General features: G+C 45.2%; 2 protein-coding genes across 8 annotated transcripts in view; one reads left to right on the plus strand and one right to left on the minus strand.

Annotated features, from left to right (window-relative positions):
* The window catches only part of ASTN2 (astrotactin 2), an 897,588-nt gene that overhangs the window by 868,463 nt on the left and 16,599 nt on the right, over positions 1-12,526 (plus strand). The gene's annotated exons all lie outside the window — the stretch shown is intronic.
* The window catches only part of PAPPA (pappalysin 1), a 310,893-nt gene continuing 304,951 nt past the window's right edge, over positions 6,585-12,526 (minus strand). For all 5 annotated transcript variants that reach the window (XM_082470406.1, XM_082470404.1, XM_082470405.1 and 2 more), the window contains one exon: positions 6,585-7,257. The gene's annotated coding sequence lies outside the window, so the exon portion shown is untranslated. The remainder of the gene's footprint in view (positions 7,258-12,526) is intronic.

Genomic DNA, 12,526 nt, shown 5'->3' on the forward strand with positions numbered 1-12,526 from the left:
ATAGAAATAGTGAAAGTGGACACCCTTGTCTTGTTCCTGACCTTAGGAGGAAAGCTTTCAGTCTTTACCATTAAGTATGATGTTAACTGTGGGTTTTCCACAGATATCCTTTATCAGATTGGGGAAGTTCCCTTCTATTCATAGTTTGCTGAGTGTTTTTATCATGGAAGGGTATTGGGTTTTGTGAAAGCTTTTTTCTCTGCCTATTGAGATGATCATGTAATTTTTGTCTTTTATTCTATTAATATGATGTATTTATATTGGTTGATTTTCATATGCTGAATCCATCTTCTTTTCATGGGATAAATCCCATTTGGTCATGGTGTATAGTCCCTTTTATATATGTTACTATACTTGGTTAGTATTTTGTCGTGTCTATATTTATAAGGAATATTGGACTCTGTGCGTGTGTGTGCGCATGTGTTTTCCTTGTGATGTCTTTGTCTGTTTTTGGTATCAGAGTAATACTGGCTTCATACAGTTAGCTGGTAGTGTTACCTCTACTTATATTTTTTTTGGAAGAGTTTGTGAAGGATTGGTGTTAATTGGCGTTAACATTTGGTAGACTTCACCAGTGAAGACATCTGGTGGCCCATTGTTTCATAGGAAAGGAAAGCAAAGTCCATGGGGAAGGACTTCACCCAAGGTCATAGTGTTGATCAGGACAAAGTTGGAGCAGCCCAAGGTTCAGACCAAAGTTCAGCCAGTAACTCCCTATATGCACTGTCTCTAATTCTCCTACTGCTATTGAAAGCAGGTATTGTTGTCACTATGTAACTGATGAGGAAACAGGCTCAGAGACATAGTATGGCTTAGCTACACACCCAGTGGCTGAGCTAGAGCTCTAACCAAACCTTATGAAAAGCAGTGGTATTATTGCTTACAACACCCTCCAGGGTGATTTTCTTTGCCCAGGGGGTTGGTTTTCAAAAAAGCAATATTCCCACTTTATCTCACTTGAGTATCATGAATAAGCAAGACAAGCAAGATAACATTTACCTTACCAAGCACTGTTTTAGGTGTTTTCCATGTTACTTCATTCTTACAACAATCTTGTCAGGCAGATATTATTGACTCCAATTTACAGTTATGGAAACTGAGGCTCTCAGAGATGATGGGAACAGGAAATAGAGCCATGATCAAATTCAGTCCTTCAGACTCCAAGCACAGGGGTTGGCGCCTTCTCCCCACATCCATCCATCCATCCACCCATGGGGAAGCAAAGCTCACATATGTGGTAGAGACTGAGCTCAGCCAGAGGTATATAAGGACCATCCTGCCTATAGTGTTCCCTAACTCAGTGTCCAAGGGTAAATCCAAGTTGGTGACCTCTACTTGGCCTCCTTTCCTCTGCACTTGGCTTTGGCAAAATGCAATCCAAAAGGCACCACAGAAGAAGAGAAGGACTCTAGGGTCAGATGTGGAAAGAGGAGCAATGTCAGTGTTGAAACGGGGTGACGGCGATGGTGTTCCTGTACTAAGATCTCTTCCTTGTCAAAAGTTGGGAACATGGAGTTCATCCTCCTAATAAACTCTAACCTCCTCTGAACTGTGACTCAAGACCAAGTTGGGACCAATGAATACCTAATAATTCTATTTGGAAACAGCACTGGACTTTGAGTTAGGAGACCTACACTGGGGCCTGGCTGAACTACTATCTGCACAGCCTTGGGAAAGTCAATTCAAATTTCCATGGTTCACTTGCCTCCTTGTAAATACAAACTTAATAATACATATCCCTTAGACAGTTGTAAAGAGAACAGAAGACAACTGTATAAAAGTTCCCAGCTTTGTGTTTAATACAGAGTAGGTGCCCAAGAAATGTGTGTGGAATCTCTAAGGCACTTTTGCATCCATAATGACTGCTTGGTCCTCACAGCCTCCCTGTGGAGTTATCAATAGGTACCTGAGGCACAGAGAAGTCAAATCATGTGACCAAAGCCACATAGCTAGTTGACAAGGTTAAACCTACAAATCATGTCCTCTGTCTCTCAGATCAACATATTTCCAAGTTATGCTTTCCTGTAAAAATTTCTATAACGGAAGTCATTTAAAAATTATTGTTTTTATCTGGGTTTCAGAGAGGCTGTCCAGTATGCAATAAAGATATAAGAAAAAGGCCACAATTTGCTTTAAAGATCCCAGGAATACAAGTTGAAGTGGAATTGGGCATTCCATGCATAATTCATTCCTTCACTTGGAACCATAAATTTAGACTGTGTCTGCTTCACCTTAAAGCAACCTATTAAAAGATGAACATCCTCCAACTAAGAGCTGTGGTCAGTCCAACTATGTGTTGTCATGTTGTCCACTCCCTGAAAAAAAAGAGAAGTAGGAAAAGAGAGGGAGTGAGAAGGGGAAGGGACAGAGAAGAAGAAAAGGAAGGAGTAAGGCAGGAACTGCTGCTAAAGCCAAGTCAAGTGTGGACCAGAATTTTTCTTTCAAGAGAGGTCAGGTTATACCTGATAGGTGAATGAATGAGTTTAGACAGGCCACGTGCATAGTACTTGTGTATTAAAATCCATTGGCATAGTCACGCCTCTAAGGCTTTCTGAGTGGGGAAGGTAAGGATTGTCCGCCATGTTTTTTTGTAGGAGAAAATGAGATTGTTATAGACGGTTGACATTCCCTGTAGGTTGCAGCTGACAGAGGATTCAGGTGGCCCTTGAATTCATTTCCAAGGCTTAGTTCACTGGTTAAAGAAGGGAGAAGGGACACACCTGAAGCAAACGTAGGGACAAGAATAAATTTTTATTGAAGTGCCGTAGCACTGCGTCCCATTTCTTGTTCACTTGACCATCTCCCTGCTCTCCTGTGAGCTCCTTGAAAGAAGGGGCCACACTCTTCTTACCCATGAGTGGTTTCTCCCCTGCTTGGCACAGTGCCAGGTGTCTATCCGATGTTCCACCAGTGGCAGGCACACACAGAGTGGAGCTGCTGTGATAGTCACTCGTTCCTCAGTTGGTTATTGGAGATACCCTCGACATGTTTTCATTGTAAATCAGTTTATATCTATTTCATTTTAAATGTCAGTACACGAAGCATTTATTTCTGAGTTCTGGTATTCTTGGCACTGTGAGTTTTAAGGTAATGCTCATAACCCAGTGAATTTGGGGGGTCTTGGCAGTCAGAGCAGCGCATGTCTAGCACTGATTCTAGATTGTTGTTGCTTCTGCCTGAGCTTAGGCCCACACTGGTTTCCAAACTTGGCCTTCCCCCAGAGCTCTCCCTGCTGGCTCCCCCTTCCCCTGATTCTTTACCTGTTAGCTCATGGAGCTGGGGGGGTTGAAAGGGGTGCAAGTGTAGGGAACTGATGTTTGGAGTCCAACCGCAGACCGCCTCACCTTTGTCCCAAGCAGGGCCTCCCAATCACAGCTCAGACTAGGTTGTTTTGAAAGTAGAAACCTGGGCTAGAGTCCTTAATACCAGGACAGTTTCTCTGTGCCAGGCATTGGAATTAAATATTTATGTTGGCAGAAAGCATGGGTTGTCAGCCCGAGTTAGGAGATCAGAAGGTTGGGTTTTGGTGTTGGGGAGTAGGTGGGCTGCATGTGGTATCCGTACAGCCCCTGGCTGATCATTCTCAAGTCCTACTTTGATATACCTGGACTAATAGAGATATTTTGCCTGGTGGAAAGCACCCAGCTGGGGGAAACTTGGGACATCTGAATTCTTGCAGCCAGTCCATACCATCTTGCCCAATGCCCTCGTTTCACGGTCTGGGAAACTGAGGGCAGGACATGCTCCAAGGTCACACTGCCCATTCAGTGGGCGAAACTGGAGTCCAGATCTTCAGCAGGCTGTTGAAGATCTGGGGTCAGAATAGCTGCAGTCAGAATTAGACCTGGGGTCAGAATAGCTGTGTGACTTTGGACAAGTCACCTGAACTCACTGTGCCTATCTGTAAAATGGGAATGACCATTTTACAGATCAAATGGGATCAAATGAAATAATGTAAGCAAATGATTTTAATGTTAAGTACTGTCAAAGCTCTAATTCAGGGGTCAGCAAACTTTTCTCTAGAGGTCCAGATAGTAAATATTTCAGGCTTTGTGGGCCATATGTTCTCTGTTGCAGTCACTCAGTCCCATCACTGTAGTGTGAAAGCATCCACAGAAAATAGATTTTAAGAAAACAAGAGTGGCTACATTCCATTAAAACTTTATTTACAAAAACAGGCAGCAGACCAGTTTTGGCTGTGCACCATAGTTTGCTGACTCCTGCTCTAGATGCTTGGAAATTGTTCTAGTGACTACTGATGACACAACAAATGACCCCAGAATTTAGTGGCTTAAAACAACCGTTTGATTATGCTAATGGATTCTGTGGATCGGGCATTCAGACAGGGCACAGCAGGTTGGGCTGTCTTTGCTCCTTTAAGTCTGGGGCCTCAGCTGCAAGGGTTCAAAGGCTGGAGGTGACTCAACTGCTTGAAGGCTCCTTTGTGCATCTTTCTGGGGATTGGCTGGGATGACCGACCATCATGCTGCTGAGGTGCCTGACGTAGCCTCTCTGCATGGCGTGCCTTCCTCACACCAGGGTTGTTGGATGTCCTGCCTGAAGGCTCAGGGCTCCCAGCGAGAATGTTTCAATGAGCAAGGTGGACGTTGTATAGCCCTTTATGACCCAGATTCACAAGTTACGCAGTGTCCCTTCCGCTGTGCTCTATTAATAAAAGCACTCATGACCCCGCCTCATTCAAGGTGAAGGGACATAGGCTTCTGCCTCTCAATGGGAACAATGTCAAAGAATTGGGTTGGGGTGGATCTCATTTTAAAATCATTATAGAAGAGATTCATAATTTAAACACACACATTGAAAAATGGTGAAAGCTCATTTAGCACTTACCACGTGCCGCGTGCTCTTTTGAGTTCTTTATTCCTCCAACATCCCTTTGAAGGAGGTGATATTATCCACACTTTAACGACAAGAACACTGAAGAACAGAGAGGTTAACTAACTTACCCAAGGTCATAAAGATAGTACGGTGTAGAACCAACATTTGAGCTCCAAAGTCTGTTCTAATCATGACCCATCCTGCTTCTTTGTGATCATGAAAATGAGAATTCTCTTTCTACTATTCAAGCAGAACTGGGTTAAAAACCTGAGTCTTGGGACTGCCAGGTGTCTAGCAGGTCTTCCTGCCAAGAATCAGTGGGAAACATTATTGCATACCTACTCTGGGTTCAGACTGTTCTGAGCACCATGGGTAGACCAAGGAAAGAGATACGGTGCTCAATTTCATTCATAAGAAACCTAAAATTTGAGTGGGGGAATTGAATTCTGATTTAATTCTCACAACCCTGTGAGATGGAACCTTGGTCCCCATTTTACAGATAAGGAAACCAAGGCCCAGTGGTTCAGTTGCTCTTGCCCAGTAGCTGATGGAGTTCAAACTCAAACCCAGAGCCTGCTAATGCAAGTCCATGCTCTTTGCCATAGACTCCAATGGAGAAAGATCTGGAATGGAGCATCCCAACTCTTTCAGAGGCAAAGCCCCTAGAAGATCAGAGCTAGCCCATCCCTCAGCGCTGATCTTGGTTTAGTTCCCTCCTTGCAGAGACGAGAGACTGAGACCCAGAAAAGGGCAGTTAGGTGTCCCTGGCCATCTGACTGCACAGACCCCGAGCTGGAGCCGGGACTCAGTGTTTTTCCCACCACCCCTGCCTTCCACATTGTGCTGGGAATGGCAGGGAGGGGAGTGATGGTAGTTGATGGAGGGGGGTTGGGGGGGTGATGAACTAACGGGAAGTTGTTTGCCAAAGCTGTGTGGGGGAAGGAGCATTTTACAAGACCAGGGCCTCTGGCCTGGAAACATCTGTTTCCCTTCAAATCAGAGAGGAGACTTTTGCCTCCCCAGAATGCCTAAATCACGCGGCGGCTGGGGAAGAGCAGGCGTTGGCCTGGAGACTTCAAACGCATTTTCCCGTCCTCTCGGGGACCGAGTTCTGACGTGGGCCTCTGAACGCCTGTCCCTGCTCTTACCCCCTGTCAGATCCATGAGAAGCTCTCACCGCCAATTAATGTCTTGGTTTCATTCTCTCACCCCTGCTGTGACAGGGTTCCGGGGGTCTTGGATGGGACCAACAACAGCTTCCTTTCCACCTCCCTTCCTCTAATCTCCACTAGGACAACTTACTCTGGGTGTGGGGGGAGGGTGTCAGAGCCTTGGGCTGTGGCCTAATAATAATAATAGTAATAATAATATTGGTAATGGTACCCACAGCTCTCTCTCGTTGGCTGCTAACATGCCAGGCATCAATGGTGAGCAATCTCCTGCCATATCTCATTCTAACAGCTACCCTATTTAATGGGTTTTAATATTATGATTCCTATTTTACAGGTGAGTTTATTGAGGCAAGGCCTCACACAGCCAATAAATGGAGGGCCAGAATTTAAAACCAAATTGCCTGATTCCAAAGCCATGCTTTGGGCCACTCTGTTATTCTATCTCCTTTCATGGCCTTTTAATCTAATCACCTTTTGTTCATTTTATAGATAGGGAAACTGATTTCTAGACAAGGGAACTACTGCCTTATAGTTGATTGAGTCATTCATTCAGTCTGTCATTCATTCTGGAAAGTATTTGCTGGGCACCACATGCTTTAGGTGTCTGAGCACCAGATGTAGGTGGATAGAGATGGGCAGGGCCATAGTCCAGTCCTGAAGATGCTCACATACTCGTGGGGGCACGAGAGAAGTGTCTGGGCACTGACCTAGCCATGCCACATGCGCCGTGACAGGGCACCGTGCAGGGAGAATGGCTTCCCCAGAGGAGATGAGGTTTGATTGATGCTCCAAGGACAAGGTGGAGAGGGTCAAGTGGAGAAGGGGTCGGGTGACCCAGATGGAGGGTGCAGCAAGTGTGAAGGCAAAGAGGTGGGATCCATTAGCAGTTGGATGTGGTTCTACTATGAAACAGAGTAGGAAGCAGAGATTGTTAAACAAGGCTAGATCTGTGGCCAGTTTGAGACTCAATGACAGAGTCTCAAACTGATAGTGTCAAATGAAGGAACATCAAGGAGTCACGCTGGGGGCCCGGGGTAAGGAGTTTGTGCTTTGTCCTGAAGATGGTGAAGAAACATTGAAAAACACTTTGCATTTGAGTCATCAATCCCAGGGCACTTCCCCACACATTGAAATCCCAGTACACCAAGATCCTATAGCTGTAGGCATCTGAGATCTCACAGCCCACAGTCTCTGGAAAAGCCGGGATGCAAACTCAAGTTTTCAACCACCTTGGCCAGTGTTCTTCCCCCTGAAACAAAGAGGAAGGAGTAGCGAGGGTTTGAGCCTGGGATTCCCCGACTTCATCCTTGGAGTCACCTCTTATTATAGTGAAATTATCCCATAGGTGCAATTGGAGCTACGTCAGTCAGTTGCGCAAGAAGCAGGGTGGTGTCTAGGAGGTGCACTGGAGGAGGAATCGGGAAAGCCAGTGTCTTTACTCTGAACTTATTGGCAGCGGGTCCTTGTGCAAGTCTGTTTCCTCTCTGGGCCTTGGTTTTCTCACCTGTAAAGTGAGGCTGTAGAGTTCGGTGATGGCTCAGGAGTTCTCGTCCACATTATCAGTGGATCTCAGCCTGCGTCAGCAGGTAAAGATGAGAGAACCAAGCTGAGGTAGCCGGCACCCTTCCAGACCCCTGAGAAACGCAGATCTGACCGTGTCCTCTCTCAATCTCTCTCTTTCCCCTTTTCACTCTGTTTTGTGGGTGTGTATGCGTATATCTGTTTCTCAGCCTGCCTCTCTCATTCTCTTCTCTTTCCCCACATCAGGGACTGCCACTTTCTGCCCCTCTCAAAGAGCCCCTCCAAGCCCTGCCTGGTCTGCTAACAGCTTTCAGATGTGTCTCTGGAACAGTTCTACAATTACAGCTGAGACAGGCAGAAAGCACATGGCCTTGTGACTTCTGACCCAGGCCCGTAAGGCTGACATCTTCCTCTTTCGGCACCCCTCCACCCCCACTGGCAGGGTGGCCTGAGGACTCCTCTGTCCTGGGGCCTCTACTGACATGTTGGGTTACTCTAATAACACAAATAGAAGCTACCTTTTGGGGAGCAAAGATTGAACCAGGCATGCTGCAATCAGTATATCATTGAGTCTTGATCCCAAACTTGTGAGATATGGTTAACTTCACCCTGTTTTACAGGTGCAGAGACTGAGGCTCAGAGACAGTGAAGTGACTTCCCAAGAACGCTCAGCCAGCAATTGGGGAAAGCAAGATTCTACCCAGGTTTTATAATTTGAAAACCTAAGACTACTTCTTTCCCAGGTGCAGAGACTGAGGCTCAGAGACAGTGAAGTGACTTCCCAAGAACGCTCAGCCAGCAACTGGGGAAAGCAAGAGTCTATCCAGGTTTTATAATTTGAACACCTAAGACTACTTCTTTCCCAGCATGCTGTTATTCATGCTGCTTGGCTAAGCAGAGAGGTGACCCTGGACCCTCTTGGTGGAGGAAATATATTACAGAAGCATCCTGGAAACATAATTGGCCAGTGGGAAAGCAGTGTTTAAAATTTCTTCTAACTCCTCATGTTTGGAGACTCATTCACATATTTACTACAGCCTTCTATGTTCCCCTCAGTTGAAATGCATCTCCTTCTCTTATACTCCAAGAAAACATTTTAAAAATGTGTACCCTTGTCCAAATAAGTGCTCTTTATATGGCCTTTTTTAAAACTTGCAACTTACAAGCCACTTCTCATGCATCACTCTATGTAATCCTTGAGATAGCCATGCACTGTCTCTACAATTAGCCCCATCTTGTTGATGCAGAAACTGAAATTCAGAAATGTGATGGGATATGCTCAAGTTCATTCATTTACTCAAATATTTCAAGTGCCTATCATATGCTTAGTACTGTGTTAAGTGCCAGGGATATAGCTGTACCCAAGCTTCAGGCTAGGGTTTGGGTTCTGCCTCTGCCACTTCCTAGATGTCGTGTGGGTAGTAAGTGCTTACACGGTGTTACCCAATACTCTCCTTACCTCCCTCCTTTGCTACTTACTAATTCTCACATCCTGGAGTTTGACTACGATCTTGCCTCCGACCCTTCTTCCTGGTCGTAACTCACCTTGTATAGCACTTACATTTCACATTCATCCACGCTGACCTGTGTAATGGACAGCAGCCTCCCTACCACAGATGCTTGATGCGGAGAGGTGAAATAAGCACAGAGGGGTAAAGTGACTAGTCCAAGGTCACAGAGCCAGGGAATAGAATGGAAAGTGAATGCAAGCCTGGCCATCTCCAAGACCAGACTTCTTCCTCTGTCACCTGCTGCTTCCCTTGACTGAGACAATCCTGGATGTAGTAAGTGCTAGAACTGAGCTCCGCTCACAGTGCTGAGATATGACAGGTGGAGAGAGATAATCCCCACATCGCAATGCTGTTGTTCTCATGCCAAAGGCTGAACCCAAAAGGTCCAGAAAGCAGATGAATAGATTGGCTTGCATCTGAAGATGGGGCCAAAATATTCCATATTTAGGTCTCTTAGTCACATCTATTAGGTTTAGACCCACACTTGTTTACCCTTGCCAGCACTCCAAGCTAGCTGATGAAAGATAAAAGGTGAAATTAGATTTGACAAGATAGTATAGTACAATGTAGTTAGGAGTATAATCTTCGGATTTAGACAGACCTAAGTTCTGGTCCCCCACTGCTACTTACTTAATATGTAATAATAGGTCAATTACTTGACCTCCTTGGAACCAACATCCTTATTGATAAAATGCAAACAGTCACGGTACCTGACTCATACATTAGGAAGATTAACTGGAATAGTGCATACAAAGGACCCAACACCGATGAGCACTTATTAGATGGCAGCCAAGCCTATCATTACATTTAGGAAGTGGGCTAGTTTTCCTGCACTTGGACTGACAGTTCTTCAGGGAGGGGGGACTTGTTTCTTTTGGTTCACATTTGGGGAGACTTAGGATCAGAGAGGTTAATCAACCAGCCCAAGGTCATACAGCTAGTGAACCTCAGAGCCAAGGTTTGAGCGGATGCTGATTGTCTACAAGGCTCCTGCTTCTGGGGCTCTGGGTGACCTGTTCCCTGCTTGACCCCTCACCCCAGTTCCCTTTGCAGCATGTTGGTGGGACAGCTCAGTGCTGACATTCCTGCAGTGCTAGGAGGTGTCTCCGTGGGTCTGTCATGGGCCTAGTGGCAGTGACCCATAGCAGCAAAGAATGTGGAGCGTATATGGTTTTGAGGCTCGCTGCCAGCCTGGCTCGTGGCGTCATACACACAGACCTGGCAAGACTGATGGATGAATTCCCATGTGCACCAAAAACACCAGCTTCCTCGTAAAGGCAGGATGGTGCTAAGGTACTGTCTGAGTTACAACGAAACTCAGAATCAGTATCAAGGAATAAGCTAAAAACACATTCTTGGGATGGCATGAGTACCTCTTACAGTTCTTCAAAAGAGAAATTGAGTTATTCTTAAAAAGGAGACTTTCACACAAAAAAGACAAATGGTAGTTTCTCCAGAAAGATACTGGCTTCTGCTTACTGTGCCCCTTGTACCAAGAAGTTCTGATTTATAGTGCCTTTTATAAAAACAACCTTTGGACGATCATGTCATGAGGTATTAAAGCTGAGAGGCCCTCTGAGACTTCCAGGTTCAGACCCTCTGAGCTAGTAGTGCTGGAGCTGGAGCAGCAAAATGGCAGCTGAGAGTTCAGAGTATGGATTTTAGAGTGAGACAAACCAGGATACAGGTCTTGGTTTTTTCATCGTCTAACTGTGATTTTGGACAAATTGCCTAATTTTTTGATCTTCAGTTTCCTCTTCTGAAAGATGGAGATAATGAGAGTGATTATTTTAGGAGGTTTTCATAAGATTAGAAAAACATGTGAAATGGCACTGTTTCAACATAGTTGGAGTTTGGCAAGTGTGCCTAATGGATGTGTATTTGTACAGAGGTGATATCCACAGACCTTTAGTCAGAGGATAGTGGCTGATAGTGGTTAAATGCATGGGCTTTGGAGTCAGACACACCTAGACTTAATTGCCAGTCTCAGTAATTACTGTGTGGTTCTGGGCAAGCTGCTTTCCCTCTCTGAGCCTCATATATAAAATAAAGAGAGTAATAGTTATCTTTTAGGATCATCTGGGAGAATTAATAGCAATAATGCAGATAAAACTGCATAGGTCCCTGCTTGACACATATTAAGGACTCAGCACAAATTAATTAATTTGGACAACCAACTCATATTTATTAACTACCTAATATGTGCAGTCAATCAGGGTTCGTCATTCCACAACTTGCAGTCATAGTGTTATGCCCATTTTATAACATGCGGTAAGTTGAGGTTTTGGAGAAGGAGGAGAGGAAATAGGGCCCCTGGGACTGTAGTTGCTTCTACCTGACCCAGAAAACCCTCTTCCCACTCCACACTACTGCTCTACCCCTGAACGCTGGTGAAAGAGCATGGCATGACAAAGACAGGACGCTGAGACGCTTAGCCCTTCTCCCTTCTATTCAGATTGTCGCTGGCCTCCAAGGATTACCTCTTCTTGAAAGTTTACTCACTCCTTTGACTTCGTTTAAACTTCAGAACTTGGAGAATCTGGAAGTGTGAAGGGTCAGAGAGCCTTCTCAAAGTAGGCCAGACAACCGTGTCTACTCTAGAAAGAATTCTGTGCCCTGGATTGGACCTGAATCCACCAGGTCTGCAGTTTACCAATTCTCTCCGTCGAATACCACACAGGCCGCCTACTCCCCCCAGTACAGCATGGAGCTGCAGGCAACAACGCGGAAAGCTGGGGACATGCCTTGTACCTAGAATAACTCCCAGACTCTATCATGGCCCACAGGGTCCCCACCCACCCATCTTCCCACTCATCTCTCTTTGCTGCAGCCGCACTAACCGTCTACTCCTCCAACAGTCTGGATCCTTCTTGCCTCAGGACCTTTGCACTTACTGCTTTTCCTGCCTGGAATGCTTTTCCTCCCATAAGCTAGTTCCTTCTCATTTTCATGTCTCAGATCAAACCTCTCAGCAAGAAGGCCTTTGTGGATACACGTGTCTAAAGCAGCCACATCCCCCTTCACTTTAGTCTATTATCATTCACCATTATCTATTTTTTTTTGCTTACTTTTTGTTTAGCTTTATACAAGCAGCGACCTTAACTCTCTTGCTCATCTTTATAATCTTAGCACCTAAAATAATTCCTGGCACACAGTTAATGCTCAACTAAAATTTGTTAAATGAGTGAATGAAAGAATATATAAAGCCATGCAAGATAGCATCGGGGTTGACTTCTCAAGTCCTGGATTCAGACTGCTCTGCCCCCCAGTAACTGTGAGACCATGGAAAGATACACAACTAAGTCTCAGTTTTCTCCTCGGTGAAACGCAGGTGATAATAATCCCTGCCTTCTAGGTTTGCTACTTGTAAATTACGAGATTGTGTGCAAAATGCCCAGCAAGGCAGTTGGTGTTCAATACATGCTTAATAATTATCTTTTTTTTCTTTCCAAATCATTTTCCTGCAGCCTAAGCATCCCTGAGTTC

This window comes from Balaenoptera physalus (assembly GCF_965194825.1).
Source record: "Balaenoptera physalus genome assembly, chromosome: 7".
NCBI classification, from domain to species: Eukaryota; Metazoa; Chordata; class Mammalia; order Artiodactyla; family Balaenopteridae; genus Balaenoptera; species Balaenoptera physalus.